Source organism: Chionomys nivalis, chromosome 17 (assembly GCF_950005125.1).
Source record: "Chionomys nivalis chromosome 17, mChiNiv1.1, whole genome shotgun sequence".
NCBI lineage: Eukaryota > Metazoa > Chordata > Mammalia > Rodentia > Cricetidae > Chionomys > Chionomys nivalis.
In genome coordinates this window covers 55,014,266-55,031,299 of record NC_080102.1, presented here as the reverse complement: position 1 = coordinate 55,031,299, position 17,034 = coordinate 55,014,266, and the positions used below count along the sequence as shown (strand labels likewise).

General features: G+C 42.6%; 1 pseudogene; it reads left to right on the top strand.

Moving 5' to 3' along the window:
• The first annotated feature begins 238 nt into the window (after positions 1-238).
• Positions 239-7,037, top strand: LOC130888407 (olfactory receptor 10AD1-like; annotated as a pseudogene).
• Positions 7,038-17,034: the final 9,997 nt, after the last annotated feature.

The window sequence follows — 17,034 nt, the reverse complement described above, 5'->3', positions numbered from 1 at the left end:
CCAGTAGAGCGTCAACTCATGTCAGATGAGAAAGAAATTCTGTTCAGCATGACTTCGTAGCTGGTGTTGGTTCAAACTTCTAGAGTCTCACACAGGTCAGTTTATTTTAGGTGTATTTAAGCACAGCAAAATTTTAGGAAAAGCTTCCTGATGATACTCAGTACTGTGTATACAGCAAAGCTAAAGATATGACTAAATTTAAACTCTTAACAAAATGCATGTGATCTCTTCCATAAAGATGGGTTCTATTGACAAGAAACAAGGCTCAAGGTAAGGACCTAGGAAGGTTGACTGAAATAAACTTAAGAGTCTGGTCAGCCAGGTGTGGCCTGGAGCTACAGATAGCACAGAGGTCACCAGGCTATTAAAACAGGTTATCCATCTCTTTCTTTGAAGAGACCACACCCTGCGTGTTTAACACTCCTGGTTCCCCTAGTGCCTATCTGTGAGCACAAACTCTATCCCCCAACACAATCAGACTTCAGAAGAGAACAATAATTCAGCAATTAAAAGAGTAATTTTCAATCAAAAAAAAGATAAGATTTTGAAGTTGTTGAACTTCAAAAAGAAGTTTTAAGCCTTTAAGTTCCAACTGCCTTCAAGAAGTTGATAAATCATGAGCTTCCCCCCTAACAAAAAGAAGTCTCTAATATATTCAACTTTCCCTAGACTGTTTCAGAGATTCACTTACAGTGTGAAATGTGAAACAGACCCATCAATTTGTGGGGGTTCTTGAGTCTCAAATTGGATCTACCATGTGAGCTTTGTGTCCATAAAGCAATGATTTTCTATATCATGAAGAAAAGAGTTTAATCCAAAGAATAACAGCTTTAAGTATGCATATGAGAAAATGGTTTTAGATGATAGTAAATATGACTAAAAGACATATTACTTGAAGAAAAACCTATCAGAAGATAGTCAAACTTACAGACTGAATCTTTTTAAAAATAATAAATTAGTTTAAACAAGACTGGTGAATTTATAAGTCTCAAATAAACTAACCTCATTCCTAAAGCAGACTATTTTATTATTAAACAATTAATTAATAACAATGCTGTATCTCCCTTGTTTCCTGTGTTCAGGGCATGATGGGAGAACAACAGAAAGACTCATCTTTGTAAAGATAACAAGAATCCAAGCCATCATATTGCAGTGAGACATTTCCCCACAGGTCTGGCTCTCAACATCACGCTTGATTCTTGGAGCTCATGGTCATGGATGGAGACCTTGCTCTTAATTCCCGAACCCTGTGCTTTTACAGTCCAGAATATGGAAGAGTGCAGGATACTCTCCACAAGACCCTCTCCTAAGCAGGGATTCATACAGCAGAGTCATCCATGAAAGTGGGGCACAGCAATCTTTACTTCTGCTCCTTTTGTTAACTATAGGCTTAACGGGTAGGAAAGAACATTTCAGACACTGTTAAAGGTCCTGGTCTGTAGGAAGGAGGGGGCCGCTTGTTGGTTCCTGGCCACTTAGCCCCAAAATGATCACACAGAAACTGTATTAATTAAATCACTGTTTGGCCCATTAGCTCTAGCTTCTTATTGGCTAACTCTTACATGTTAAGTTAACTCATTTCTATTCATATGTATATTACCCCGTGGCTGTGGCTTACTGACTAAAGTTCCGTCTGGCTCCGGCAGAACTACATGGCTTCTTGCTGACTCCACTTCCTTTCTCCCAGCATTCAGTTTAGTTTTCCCTGCCTACCTCTATTCCCTGTGCAGGCCCAAGACAGTTTCTTTATTAACCAATGATATTCACAGCATACAGAGGGGAATCGCACATCACTGGTCCTTCCTTCCATGATGTAGATGAACTCATGATGTAGATAACATCAAATTTGAATGTTATCGCAGATCCTCTGAGTTTCTCTGCACAGAAACCTGGAGCTTGGAAGCCTTGTTCTCTAGCCATTGGTAGCTCTTGACAGCAACAAAGCCTCCCACACAGGGACAGAGAGTGCCCTAGAACAGAGGTTCTTAACCTTCCTAATGCTGCCACCCTTTAATATAGCTTCTCATGTTCTGGTGACCCCCAACCACAAAATTATTTCTGATGCTACTTCATAACTGTAATTTTGTTACTGTTATGAAGGAAATGAAAAAAGTGTTTTCTGATGGTCTCAGGTGACCCCTGTAAAAAGGTGATTTGATGCCCACCCCCACATAGGGATTGTAACCCACAGGCTGAGAATCACTGACCTAGAGAATGTTATTCTATAGGAGAATAAGGATATGGACAAGTGACAGCTTTCTCTTTCCACAAAAACAAGTCACAGGGGGCATATCCTGTCCCCTGTGGTGGTGTAATTGAAGGACAGACATAGGTTAGGACTGTTACGTTATGACAATTACCTGCACATGGAAACAGAATCAGGACCTCTGTGATGGCTGTCATTGGTTGTCAACTGGACGGTAGAATCCCGAAGAAGTCGGCTCTCTTGCCAGGAAAGGAAGGCTGCAGCAGCAGGATGCATGAACTCGACAGTGAGAATGAGAGCAAGCAGGCAGAGGTCAAAAGTTTCTTTCTTCCGTGTCCTTTACATAGGCTGTCACAAGAGGGTGTGTCCCAGGTCGTCCAGCCTCACGGACTGAACTACTACTGGGTTCTTGGACTTTCTGTCAGGACTAGCTGTAAACCACTCTAAGGAATCCCCTTCATGTATGTATGGCTCATTCTATCAGTTCTGTTCCTCTAGAGAACCCTGACTAATACAACCCCCAGTGTTGTGCAGATTTTATTTCCCTACCCATTAGGCCTCTGGTAATCCAAAGGGGAATATAATCAAGATGCCCGTGCTCCACTCTCATGATGGATCACCCAATACAAACAACTGATCTTTATAGAGGCTCTTGGACTTTGGGGAAGTTTCTGTTTTGCTCATAGATGGTTCTGAAATGGGTCAGAATGTATGTCAGTAAAATCAACTATGACAATACAAGCTTTACGGAAAATTTTTTCTCTGTTCCTTTCTGTTGGAAACAGTGTATGACTTCTTTGTCCAGACTAAATTACCCATGACCCTTCAATTAGATTAAACTATGTCATAAAGGTAATAAAATAGAGGCTCAACTGTCAGGATATTCATAAACTATTTTTTAAATTGTTAATTTACTGAGATCAAAGACCCTTGGTCTTTAAATAAGAATCAGCAGAGTTAAGGATGGTGCTGTTTCTCTGTAGAGTCTGTAGAGGACAATTACAATGCTCTTCTATCTTACCAGAGAAATTATAATCATGAACACAAAAATTTTTAAAAGGCAAGAAGGACAAATATACAATCTGATGGAACAGTGGTACACAGGCCTTTAATCCCACCATTCAGGAGGTAGAGACAGGTGAATCTCTGTGAGCTCAAGGCCAACCTGGTCTACAAAGAAAGTTCCAGGACAGCCAGGGCTATTACACTGAAAAACACTGCCTTGGAAAACAGAAGCCACACACAGACACACACACACACACACACACACACACACACACACACAATGTCACAATGTGAAAAGCAAGCAGGTAAGCGCAAGCATTACCAAATGCCAGTATGTAGTCTGAGGCTGCTTGTTCATTTCCCGGCCACCCAGACCCCAAATAATCACTCAGAAACTATATTAATTAAATCACTGCTTCGTCAATCACTTAAGTGTGTTGCTAGCTAGCTCTTATGTCTTAAATTAACCCACTTCTATTAATCTGTGTATCACCATGAGGTCATGGCTTACTGGACAAAGTTCCAGCATCTGTCTCCTCTGGTGGCTACATGGTATCTCCCTGATTCTGCCTTCTTTCCTCTTCTATCTGCTTGGAATTCTCACCTTGCTCTATTCTGCTAAGCCACTGGCCAAAACAGGTTTATTCATTAACCAATGAAAGCAACACAAATACAGAAGGACCTCCCACACCAGCAATATAAGGCAGATAGCCCTCGCCTGTTCTGTAGTGCCCTGCACATGCAATGTGATGTGTTGTTTAAGAATTCATTTGTCTATAATAGCATAGGTGTCAAAGAGCTGAAAAGGTAACCAGATACCATTGTCTTCCAGAGTGGCCCACCAGCTCAGAACCCCCTCCCTGGAGCAGCTCTTCCTCAGACACCCTGCCATCTCTCTTACTGGGGACAGTGACTCAGTGACAGCAGGAGCAGCAGAGACACAGGATGAGGTGGGTGTGGTTAGCTTCACACAGATGCTTGACTGCTCAGCTGTTGATGGCACCTTCCAGGGCACGCACTGCTGGCCAGCACAGAAGGTTATTTCTTCTTGGTGAACTACAGGCAAGCATGTGTCCGTTAGTGGGGCTCAGTGAGTCCTTGAGTCAGATTACAACTTCTTAGCCAAATCCAAGAATTCTATGGATTGTAGCTCACTGACAGTCATGGGTTATGTTGCCCAATCATTAGCTTGGTTTCACTAAGTGAAAGATTTGGGTCCCATATTAAACTATGCTCTCTGCCCTTCCCTTTCCAGACCACCAGAGTAGTCCTTGGTATTAGAACTGTTCAATATGAAGGTGATAGGAGTAGACCTAGCTGATGCCTTGATAGACCAAGAAACCTCACTTGAAGGGAATCTAGCCCTTCAGGGAGTGGCCCTGACACAGGAGGTAGAATCTAGTCTTTCAAGGAAGGAACATGAAAGGGTAGGGAGCCTCCTCAAGGCAAGAAGGGGATGTGAGAACTTGAAAAACAAGAGAGCTCAATACAGCTTGTATAGCCAAATAACAGGTAATAAGTAAGGATGGTCAGGGGAGAAAGGGGTAAGAATTAGTAGGAGTTGGAAGTATGAATAAAGGGGATCAATAGAAGGCAAAATGCAGGTATAGCATAAAGAAAATAGAAGAGGAAAAACGGAAGGGAGGCACTGAAGAACACGGGGTTCAGCAGGCATACAATGACCATCTGAAACATGTATAGATAAAGGGGATCTGAAACACCTTTTGTTTGGTTTTGTTTTTTGTTTTTTTGAGATAGGGTTTTTCTGTTTAGCCTTGGTTATTCAGGAACTCACTCTGTAGACCAGGCTGGCCTTGAACTGACAAAAATCCACCTGCTTCTGCCTCCAGAGTGCTGCTGGGTTTAAAGGCGTGTGCCACCACCACTCGACAGGACCTGGTACATCTTAACTGCAAACATGATGAAAATACAAGAGACTGGATCTGAACATAATGATTCCCTAAATGTTACAGTAATGAGGAAGGAGCATGCGAACTGTGGCTACTAACTGTCTAAAGACATCAGATAAGCACCAAGAACTCACAGGGTGAGGGTGACCAAGGTTCTCACAGGGTCAGTTCCAGATGCTTGGCATCTGTGAGCACTGTTCATTCATTCCCCATTTTTAGAGAGGTGGCTGCACTCTTTCTACCCAGGAGTATGAATGTCTAACTATAAGACAAGGTGTCACCTATATTCAGGAAGCTCCTGCTCCAGCCAGACACCTTTTGTGCACAGCGTGGTGGATAAACCCCTCTATGAGACTGAATCAGAGAAAGGGTGGATCACTGACTGGAAAGATCCAGAAAGGAGTGCTATCCACTGTCCGCTGAGCAATTTGATTCCTACGCCTCAAAACTCCAAGCTTTTCTTCCCTTTAAGTATGCAAAGACAGAATACAGTTTTCCTCTAGAGAACATGTGCGCATGTGTTTCATACCAAGACCTTTAGTAAACTGCCATCGCCATCGCACACTGCCCACCCCAGTTTCTTACCTTCCCTCATCTGACCTGAGTCCCAGGCATAGCTATCTTATTCTTTCCCCTCTGGATGCATCCGACCGTAAGCAATCCTTTGATGTTGAAGGACCTGGAACACATGCACCATTTCACAGGGCATCTCATCAATCCAGACTAAAGGGGAAACAGCTCTTCCTCAACTTCTAAAATGAGGATTATGTATAGAGCCTCTGGTGACCCTGGCATTTCACTAGGCCATTATTCACAGATTTACCAGTGACTGTCAAGTGCCAAAACATTGACTGTCATCCAGGGAAAGCCTCTTGCTGGGCTTCTGGGTCCAGGGATCATCTAACCTTCCACACAACTGTGCCCTTTATGTTTCTCCTGCCCCCCTCCTCAAACAGGCCCCAGACAGCAGACCTGAGGAACAGCAGAACAGTCTCAGAGTTCATCCTCGTGGGCTTTGAGCAGAGTCCGCCTTCCACACGGGCATTGCTCTTCATCCTCTTCCTGGCTCTCTACAGCCTCGCCATGGCCATGAATGGCCTCATCATCTTCATCACCTGGAATGACCCGACTCAACAGCCCCATGTACTTCTTCCTTGGACACCTGTCTTTCCTGGACATCTGCTTCATCACCACCACCATCCCACAGATGTTGGTTCATCTGGTGACCAAGAACCACACGGTCTCTTTTGCATCTTCTATGACCAGATGTACTTGGTCTTTCTAGTGGGGGTGGCCGAGTGCATCCTCTTGGCTTTCATGGCCTATGACCGTTATGTCGCCATCTGCCACCCCCTGAACTATGCCCAGATCATGAGCCCTCAGGTGTGTGTCAGGCTGGTGTGCTCTTCCTGGATCTTTGGGATGCTCAATGGCATCTTTCTTGAGTATGTATCATTCCGGAACCCTTTCTACAAAGACAACCACATAGAAAACTTCTTCTGTGAGGCCCCCATAGTGATTGCTCTCTCCTGTGGGGACCCCAAACTCAGCATGAAGTTGATCTTTCTTGATGCCATTGTGGTGCTTCTCAGCCCCATGGTGCTCATTGTCACCTCCTATGCCCGCATCCTGGCCTCCATCCTCAGCAGATCCTCTTCCTCGGGTAGGGGGAAGACATTCTCCACTTGTGCCTCCCACCTGACTGTGGTCATCTTTTTGTACACCTCAGCCATGTTCTCTTACATGAACCCCCGCAGTATGCATGGGCCCGACAAAGACAAGCCTTTCTCCCTCCTTTACACCATCATCACCCCATGTGCAACCCCATCATCTACAGCTTCCGCAACAAGGAAATGAAGGGGGCCATGGGGAGAGCCCTTGGGAGAGGCAACCTGGCTCAGGCAGAATCTGTCTAGGAGGAAGATCCATAGAGAAGTTTCCTGGGCCTCAGCATCTCTGCCAGACTCCAAGAATGATCATCCATGTCCACCTTAGCATTAGACTCAAGAAGAAATTTTCTTTTGTACCCATATTTCAAATCTCTTGTTGAATTTCAGCACAGATGGATCTTCTCTGACTTCCCTCAGTGCAGCAGGGAGAGAGTATCTCTGTGACCTGCATGGCAGCAGAGAGGCAAGCTGGGGGAGACAAGAAGGCTGTTCGGCACATGTATCAGTAATCAATGTTGGTTCAGACATCTGGAGTCTAACCCCAAGTTGTTTATTTTAGGCATATTTAAACACAGCACAATCTGGTGAAAACTAGTCCTGTGGTGAATAACTGAACCCTACATATGCAACAAAACATACCTAGATCTCTGAGGAACAAGGAAGCTAAATATAGGTCAGATGTGGCTACATCAAAACTCTTTGTAAAAACATGTGATACTTTCCATAAAGATATGTTCTATCTTTATGGAAAAAGTGAGTTAACTAGCAGACTCTGAAGGAGGGTGAAGTGCCTGAAAGGCCCTGGCCACACAGATTGATGTAGGTCAGATGTGGCTACATCAAAACTCTTTGTAAAAACATGTGATACTTTCCATAAAGATAGGTTCTATCTTTATGAGAAAAATGAGTTAACTAGCAGACTCTGGGAGGAGGGTGAAGTGCCTGAAAGGCCCTGGCCACACAGATTGTACAAAGGTCACCAGGCTAGAGCAGGTTTATTTCAGCCTTCTGGGAAGAACACAAGTTTAGTGTTCCTTTCCTTGAAAGAACAACCCTGTGTTCTTGACATCCCAGGTACCCTAGTGCATGCCTGTGAGTACAAAGGCCTCTGGGACCCATACCTTAGTAACACACTTCCATTCCTGGAGGCAGATGTGCATTGTCAAGAAACTTACTTTATAAAATAAGGAGACAGGTATGTTTTTCAAGGAAAAAGAATTGAAGAAGATAATCAGATTGTGTTTAGGAAGCAGTACTCCCCCCCATGAGTGAGTGAGTGTGTGTGTGTGTGTGTGCATGTGTGCATTTTACTTGTGTGTGTAGGTGCAAATGTGTGTACACAGATATCTGAAGGCAGTATCTCTCCTTTGATAATATGTTGTATTCCTTAAAGATGGCAGAAAAGTTGATCCTGTTTCCTAATCCAGTCTCCTAGCATGTGTCTTTTGACTGGGGAGTTTACGTGATGAATATTAAGATTTATTATGGAAAAAAATATTTATGTGTTCTTGTCATTTTGTTGACTTTGTCCCATTTGGTACTTTCTTAGTCCTTATTCGCTTACCAACTGTCCTAAGATTGTTTATTTTCCCTGTAGACTAAGGGATGTGGCTATGCTTCCTGCCGGTCTGAAGCATTCCTTCCAGAAGCCCCTTGAACACTAACTTGGTAGACATGAATTCTTTTTCCCTTTATGTTGCTTTCATCATGGAAAGTTTTTCTTTCTTTTTCCATTCTGATAGTTTTGCCAGGCTCAGTACCTGGGCCAGCTTCTGGGTCTATTGGACTGTAAAATAAATAATTCCAAGGCACTTTGGCTTTTCAAGTGTCTACTGGGAAATCAGCTGTTCTTCTAAAGGGCTGCCATGTGTGTGACTCAGTACTTCTTGTAGCTCTCAATGTAGTTTCCTTGTGCGGTGCATTCAGTGCTTTAACCGTAGTATGATGTGGGGAACTTCTTTTCTTCTCCTGTCTACTTGATGTTCTGTATACATATTGTATGTACACAGGCATCCCTTTCCCTGGATTTAAGAAATATCCTCATATGTTATTGAAAATATTTTGTTTTGTCAAATAATATTTCCTCTATGCTCATAAGTCATAGATTTGGCCTTTTCATGGTGTTCCAAGCTCTCTGATATTCCAGTTACCCATTTAGGTGTGTATCATTGATCTTGACTGAACTAACCAGCTTTCTACCTTGTCTTTAAACCTTGATAGTCTATTGTCCAAATAATCACTCTACAGTGAAGCTTTCCGCTGAGCTGTTTATCTGACTTAATAAATTTTCTCATTACCCCATCATTATAGTTAGACTTTGTCTTCTTCTTTCTCTTCTCTCTCTCTCTCTTCTCTCTCTCTCTCTCTCTCTCTCTCTCTCTCTCTCTCTCTCTCTCTCTCTCTCTCTTTCTTTCTTTCTTTGTTTTTTGTTTGTTTTTGACACAAGGTTTCTCTGTGTAGCCCTGACTGTCATAGTGTCATGGAACTCCCTCTGTAAACCAGGCTGGCCTTGAACTCACAGAGATCCACCTGCCTCTGTCTCCCCAGTGGCAGGATTAAAAGTATGTGTCAGCACCACTCGGTGTAGTTAGAATTTTGTTCAGTGTTTCTCTTTGTTGGTTTCTAGATTACCTTCCTACTTCATTCTGCTGATTGTGTGTGAGAGTGTGCACATGGGCATTAAATATGTGCTATAAAAATAATTCTTAACTTTCAATTTATTCAACATAATCTCCATTAAAATTCCAATGATACTCTTGACAGAACTAGAAAAAAAATGTAAAACTCATTTGGATGGACAAAGTAGCCATGGCAACCCTAACAGAAAGATGATAGTCAAGAGTTTCTTTAGCTTCTTTCATTTGGGAGTTTATTTTTGCCCTCTGAATTCTTTGAATACATATACATGAGCTATCTTTTTGGAGTCTTTGGAGTCCTATCTAAGTCGCTCTCACTAGAGAGTAGTTACTATGGGAGTTATGATTTTGAAGGCCTCTGACCTGAGGAATGAGCAAGTCGGTCCTGAGACTGTGGAGTTGAAGTGCTGACAGGTGCCAGAGGTGTGGCCTCTCACTTGTGGACTGGCTTCTCTATATATGCGATGTCTATTAGAAGAACAGTTGGCACAGATTTTTCAGTCATCCTCAAGGCTGTGTTCACACTGATGATGATTCCCCTTGCTTTGCTGAGCAAAATCTTTTTGAATTCATGTAATCCCATTTGTTAATCCTTAGAGTTGTTCCCTGTGCTGATGAAGTTTCTCTTAGGAAGTCCATTCCTAAACACACAAACTAACATCACCAACAACAAAATCTAAATTAAAGGAGATAGCAATCACTAGTTATTAATATCCCTTAATATAAATGGACTCAACTAACCTATAAAAAGACACAGACGGACAGATTGGATATAAAGACAGAATCCATCCTCAAAGACATATATTGCCTGAGAGTAAAAGGTTGGGGGGAAAAGTTCTAATCAAATGGACCTAAGAAACAAGCTGGTATAGCTATCTAATATCTAACAAAATAGACTTCAAAGTAAAATCAATCAAAAGAGACAAAGAAGGACATTTCATAATAGTCACATGAAAAAAATCCATCAGGAGAAAATCTCAATACTGAACATTCATCTGAGAGCATATTCTTAAGATTTGCTCTTGTTCTGTGAAGAATTTTGATAGAAATTGTGAAACTTGAGAATTCTTTTTATAGCTATCTCAGAACTGAAATGCAAAACACACATAAAAACTAAACAACAGGAGAACCCAGAATCACAGCCTGAAAGAGCACTCGAAAAACAGTTGAGTGATGTCTGAAGACTGAGGACAGGCTAGCCTGAGCAGTAGCTGCTCCTGCAAGCCCACATTCTATAGGGGTCTCTGCGAACACTATTGCCAGCAGAGTAATGAGTCACATGAAGAAAAAAGGAAACCCCGTTCAACACAACTCAGTAGCCAGTATTGGTTCACACTTCCAGAGTCTGACTCCAGGCAGCTTACTATAGACACATTTAATATCATAGACACATTTAAGTACAGTATAATTTTGGAAAAGTTTGATGGTAACGATATTACTGAAAAGCTTAAGGCAAGACTACATTGAAACACTTTTGCAAAGTATGTGAAGATGTGTTCTGTGGTTGTTTGAATAGGAATGGCCCCCATAGGCCCATAGTAAGTGACACTAGGAGATGTGGCCTTGTTAGAGGAGGTGTGGTCTTGTTGAAGGAAGTGTGTCACTAGGAGTAGGCTCTGAGGTCTCAGATGCTCAGCCCAGACCCAGTGACTCACTCTCTTCCTCTTCCTACTGATCTAGATATAGAACTCTCAGTCCTCCAGCGCCATGTCTACTCACATGCTGCCCTGCTTCCTGCCATGATGATAGTGGACTAAACCTCTAAAGTAAGCCAGCCCAAATAAATGCTGTCCCTCTTAAGAGCTTCCATGGTCATGGTGTTTCTTCATAGCAATAGAAACCCTAAGACATTTGGTCTTCAGAGAACAATGCTACTTGAAAAGAATTAGGAGGTGTGGCCATGCAGGAGTGGGTGTGACCTTGCTGAAAGAAACATGCCACTCGGGGTGGCTCTGGGTTTTATTTTTTCTTTTTATTAGATTTTATTTTAGAAAATCCAAATTCCCACTCCCTCCCCTCTTCCCATTCCCTCTACACACCCTTCTACCCCACCCCCTCTAATACTAAGAGAGGGCAAGGCACCTCCCCACTACATCTAGGCTGAGCAAGGTATACATCCAAAGAAAATAGGATTCCAAAAAGCCAGTACACACAGCAGAGAGAAATCCCAGTGACACTGCTAGCAGCTCCTCAGTCTGCCCCAGCCATACAACTATCAACCTCATTCAGAGGGACTAGCTTGGTCCTATGCTTGTTCCTTCCCAATCCCGCTAAAGTTGGTGAGGTCCCCTTAGCTCAGGCAAACTGCTTCAGTGGATGAACCCCTTATAGTCTTGACCTCTTTGCTCATATTCTCATTCCTTCTACTCTTCTACTGGACCTTGGGAGCTCAGTTCAGTGCTCCGATGTGGGTCTCTGCCTCTGTTTCCATCTATTGCTGGACAAAGGTTCTATGGTGATATTTAAGATAATCATCAATCTGAATACAGGGCAATGCCAGTTTGGGCACTCTCTCCACTATTGCCTAGGGTCTTAGCTGGGACCATTCTTGTGGATTCCTGGAAATTTCTCTAGAGTCAGGCTTCTTGTCAACCCCATGATGGCTCCCTCAATCAAGATAGATCTCTCCTTTCTCTCATATCTGCCCCCCTCCATCTCAACCACCCCATTCCCTCAAATTGTCCTCAACCTTCCCCTTCTCCTCTCCTCTTTCTCCTCTCCCCTTCCTTCTCCCCCCCTCCATGCCCATGCTCCCAATCCTATCAGGCGACCCTATCTGTCTCCAACCCCCAGGTGGGTCCATATATGTTTTTCTTTGGGTTCACCTTATTAATTAGATTCTCTAGGATCATGAACTATAGGCTCAATGTCCTTTGTTTATAGCTAGTATCCACTTATGAGTACATACCATACTCATCTTTTGGGGTCTGGGTTACCTCACTCAGGATAGTGTTTTCTACTTTCATCCATTTGTATGCAAAATTCAAGATGTCATTGTTTTTTTTTTTGTTTTGTTTTGTTTTGTTTTACCACTGAGTAGTACTCTAATGTGTAGATGTGTCACACTTTCTTTATCCATTCTTCAGTTGAAGGGCATCTAGGTTGTTTCCAGGTTCTGACTATTACAAATAATGCTGCTATGAACATGATTGAACAGATGCTTTTGTAGTATGATTGAGCATCTTCTGGGTATATTCCCAAGAGTGGCATTGTTGGATCCTGAGATAGGTTGATTCCCAGTTTTCTGAGAAACTGCCATACTGATTTCCAGAGTGTTTGTATACGTTTGAATTCCCACCAGCAGTGGATGAGTGTTCACCTTACTCCACATTCTCTCTAGCATAAGCTATCATTGGTGTTTTTGATCTTAACCATTTTGACAGGTGTAAGATGGTATCTCAGAGTTGTTTTGATTTGCATTTCTCTGTTAGCTAAGGAAGGTGAATGTTTCCTTAAGTATATTTTGACCATTTGAAATTCTTCTGTTGAGAATTCTCTGTTTAGTTCAGTACTCCATTTTTTAATTGGGTTATTTGGAATTTTAATGTCTAATTTCTTGAGTTGTTTATATATTTTGGAGATCAGTCCTCTGTCTGATGTGTTTGGTGAGGACCTTTTCCCATTCAGTAGGCTGCTTTTTGTCTTATTGACTGTGTTCTTGGATTCGATTTGCCAGTATTTTATTGAGTATTTTTGCATCAATGTTCATGAGTGAGATTGGTCTCCAATTCTCCTTCTTAGTATTGTGTTTTTCTGTAGTTTTGATATCAGGGTAACTGTAGCCTCATAAAAAGAGTTTGGCAATGTCCTTTCTGTTTCTATTATGTAGAAAACATTGAGGAGAATAGGTATTAGCTCTTCTTGGAAGTTCTGGTTGAATTATGCAGTAAAACCATCCAGCCCTGGGTTTTTTTTTTGGGGGGGGGGTTGGAGGCAGTTTCTATTTCCTTGGAGCTTATAAGTCTTTTTAAATTGCTCACCTGGTCTTAATTTAAGTCTGGTATATGATATCTATCTAAAAAATTGTCCATTCCTTTTACATTTTCCAGTTTTGTGGAGCACAGGTCTTTGTAGTAAGACCTAATGATTCTCTCTTTCTATAACTGCCTACACCCATTTCCTTTTTTCTAAGACCTACATTTTTTTTAAACTCACTATGACCCATTTAGAGGTTTATTTTTGTCTGAATCTGTCATTATTGCATATCTGTAATTATTTTTTGATCACTGCTTTAAACTGTAAAGTGGACATAGCTAGGACCACAGTGGCCACTTTGGCGTTACTTGGCTTTTGAACATGGAGGAGATACGTTTACCACCAGCTCTGGGAGCCAGCTTACCACCCCAACTCTGGGAAGCAGTTGGCCCATTCTGCCACCAAGTAACTGGCAGCACACTGCCCACAAACCCCATTCAAGTGCTCTGTAGCAGGACCTCTGGAAAAGAGACAGCTGTGCTACTAGCACTAACCAGGAAGCCCTCTCTTAAAGGAGCCATGCATGTGCTCATCTCCAGCAAACAGAGCCTATCTGGAAAAAAAATGTGGCTACCAAAAAGCCATTTCTGACTCTGTTTTTGTGCATCTAGAATTTTTAATTTTTAATTTTTCTCAGGCTTTATGTGCCCTGTGTGGGTGCCATTTGTAACTGGAGGTTTCTTTCCCACCTGTCAGTTCCTGAGTAAACACTCAGAAGCTTAATATTAATTACAAATTGCTTGGCCAATTGCTCAGGCTTATTGCTAACAAGCTTTTACATCTTAACTTATTTCTATTAATCTACATACTGTCATATGGCCATGCCATTACCTCACATGTTGCTTCTCTAGCAGCTATTGGCACCTCCTGGATTCCACCCTTTTTCTCCCTGTATCTCTGTTTGGATTTCCTACCTAGCTCTATTCTGCCTGATTATTGGCCAAATCAGCTTCTTTATTAACAAATGATAATAAAACATACTCACTGCATACAGAGAGATATCCCAGATCATATCAGTGTCAACCTGTGACCTCCATACACAGCCACATAGGAAAGCATAGACAGGTACCCACAGGATCATGCATATACACTACACTCTATACACACACACACACACACACACACACACACACACACACTTTTCTAAGTTATTACTACAAAGATCTATTTATACAATTTCAAGATAAATACAACAAAACTACTAAGAAAATAAAATCTCCCTTTCTAATATTGCTGTGGCTTAGATCTTGAAACCCTATGTGTTAAAGAGCATAATCCATGGTAATTGCCATTGGAAGGTGACAGAGCCCTTAAGAAGAAGGCCACTGTGAGAGGTCTTCAGATCATTGGGACATACACTTGAATATGACTGAGAACTTGGTCCCCTCCTGGCTGACCTTTTTGCTGTTATTTTTTTGAGACTGTAGGTTAACTACATTTCTCCCTTCCCTTGCCTCCCTCAAAACCCTCCCATATATCTCTCCCCATACTCCTTCAAATTCATGGCCTCTTTTTTCATCAATTGTTATTACATTCATATATGTATTTGAATATGCATATATATCCCCAAATATAGCCTATTGCATTCATATAGCATAACTTGTGTGTATGTTTTCAGGCTGACCTTTTGAAACTATATGATCAAATAATGTCCTCTTCCATGGGGAAGACTACTTCTCCTGGTCCTAGCTTTACTCAGTTGCCTATAGATCTTTGTGTAGTGATTAGACCTCATGGAATTTTCCCCATCCACTTTGGCATGTTCATTAGTGACATCCTTGTTTGGGCAGTTATGTTGGTGAGACTACACTTATCTGTGGATATATACATTTTCCCATATATCCACAGATAAGTGTAGTCTTCAGCTCTTATGAGGGAAAGTTCTCTTTGTGATAGATACCACTACACAAAACCACAACCAATCAATATGCAGGGTTATGGTGCGTAGTCCCAGTGGGTACATCTACAGAATACTCCCACTCATGAGGCTTAGGAAACATTACAGAAGATGGGGCATAAAGATTGTAAGAGCCAGAGGACCAGGGACTCTTCTGTAAGACTGTATCTTCTGACCACATCAGAAGCCACCCTTATAAATTCAAATTTATGGCCATTATGGTGGTTTGGTAACTTAGTGGTTATAGATTCTTCTCCAATAGTCATGGCTTCACCAGCACTGATTAGTTAGCTAGGTTTCCAGTACCAGGCATGGTCTCTCTCTTGTTGGGTGGGTCTTAAGTCCTATTAGAGAGCTGTTGGTTACCACCAAGGTATGTATGCCACTACTGTACCCTAAGCGGTTATGGTGCCATGCTGGTTATTGATGTGGCTCATAGATGTCATAGCTAGGTAGGACTGTTTGTTGCCTCCCTCCTTTGGAAGACTGCATAGTACCTCTGATACCATGAAAGCTAGTCCTCAGGGAGAGGCATTAAGGCCAGCACCAGTTCAGGGACCTCTGGGCCCAGATTCTGAAGTGCATGATGTCCTCTGCAATATGGACTTACCTTCCACTTCTTGAGTAACCATGCCTATAAATTCATCCCCTCCGAACTATCATGTTTTCTACCTCTTCCATATTACAATTCTCTTCTTTAATGCAGAATTACCCTCCACACCAATCTACTCATCTGTTGAAGGAGTTGTGGGCTGTGTTCATGCCGCCCCAGCTCCCGGTCGCATGGCTAGCTTATGCCCCAAAATAATGACACACAAACTGTATTCTTTTAAACACTGCTTGGCCCATTTCTATTCATGTGTGCAGCACCCCAAGGAGCGCTTACCGGGAAGATTCTAGCCTACGTCCATCCTGGGTCGGAGCTTTATCGCGTCTGCCGGGGAGAGGGGAGCATGGCGTCTGCTCCAGAGAGCACAGCTGTCGAGTCTGAGCTCACTTCCTCTTCCTCCCAGCATTCTATTCTGTTTACTCCACCTATCTAAATTCTGCCCTATCAGATGGGCCAAGGCAGTTTCTTTATTAGCCAATGACCTTCCTCCATCACTCATCATTTTTCAAAAACCCTGAGGCCTACTGTGTCAGCTGCCCTTTAAATTCTGTACAACTCCTGTAACACCCGATTCTGTGTTACCCCCTCAGTACAGTTCGCATGCCACTGTACCATATGCGAGTAGGGCAAGGGCCTGGAGATTGAAAGAACACACAAAGAGACATGGATCATTCAAAAGGAGATCAGCCGAATGCCATTTATTCAACCTTGGGGAAATCCTTAAATACCTAGCTACTGCACAAGGATTTCTGCCCAGGCAGGTGGGAAATTACCATACCAAGGATGGAGTCAACAGTGCCCTACAGCTAATCACCAGGTGGGGCAGAGGGAGCGCAGGAACAAACAATGTTTTAGCTGCCTGACCAGAAACTGTCCTCAAGATGAACCCCAGGAACAAGGGTAGACCCAGGACCTACAGGTCCCCCTTTTATATAAATTATAATGACTAGGCTTGTCTTAGGTGGCATTGGACGTCAGGCAATACCCCTTACCCGTCATGGGAAAGCATCCAGGTCAAAACACATTTCCTGTCTTAGGTTGGGGTAGTCCCCCAAAAACCTTTCCCGTCATTGGCTCACTAGTCACCCATCACCGAGTTCAGCTAGATTTGTGCTGAAAGATTCT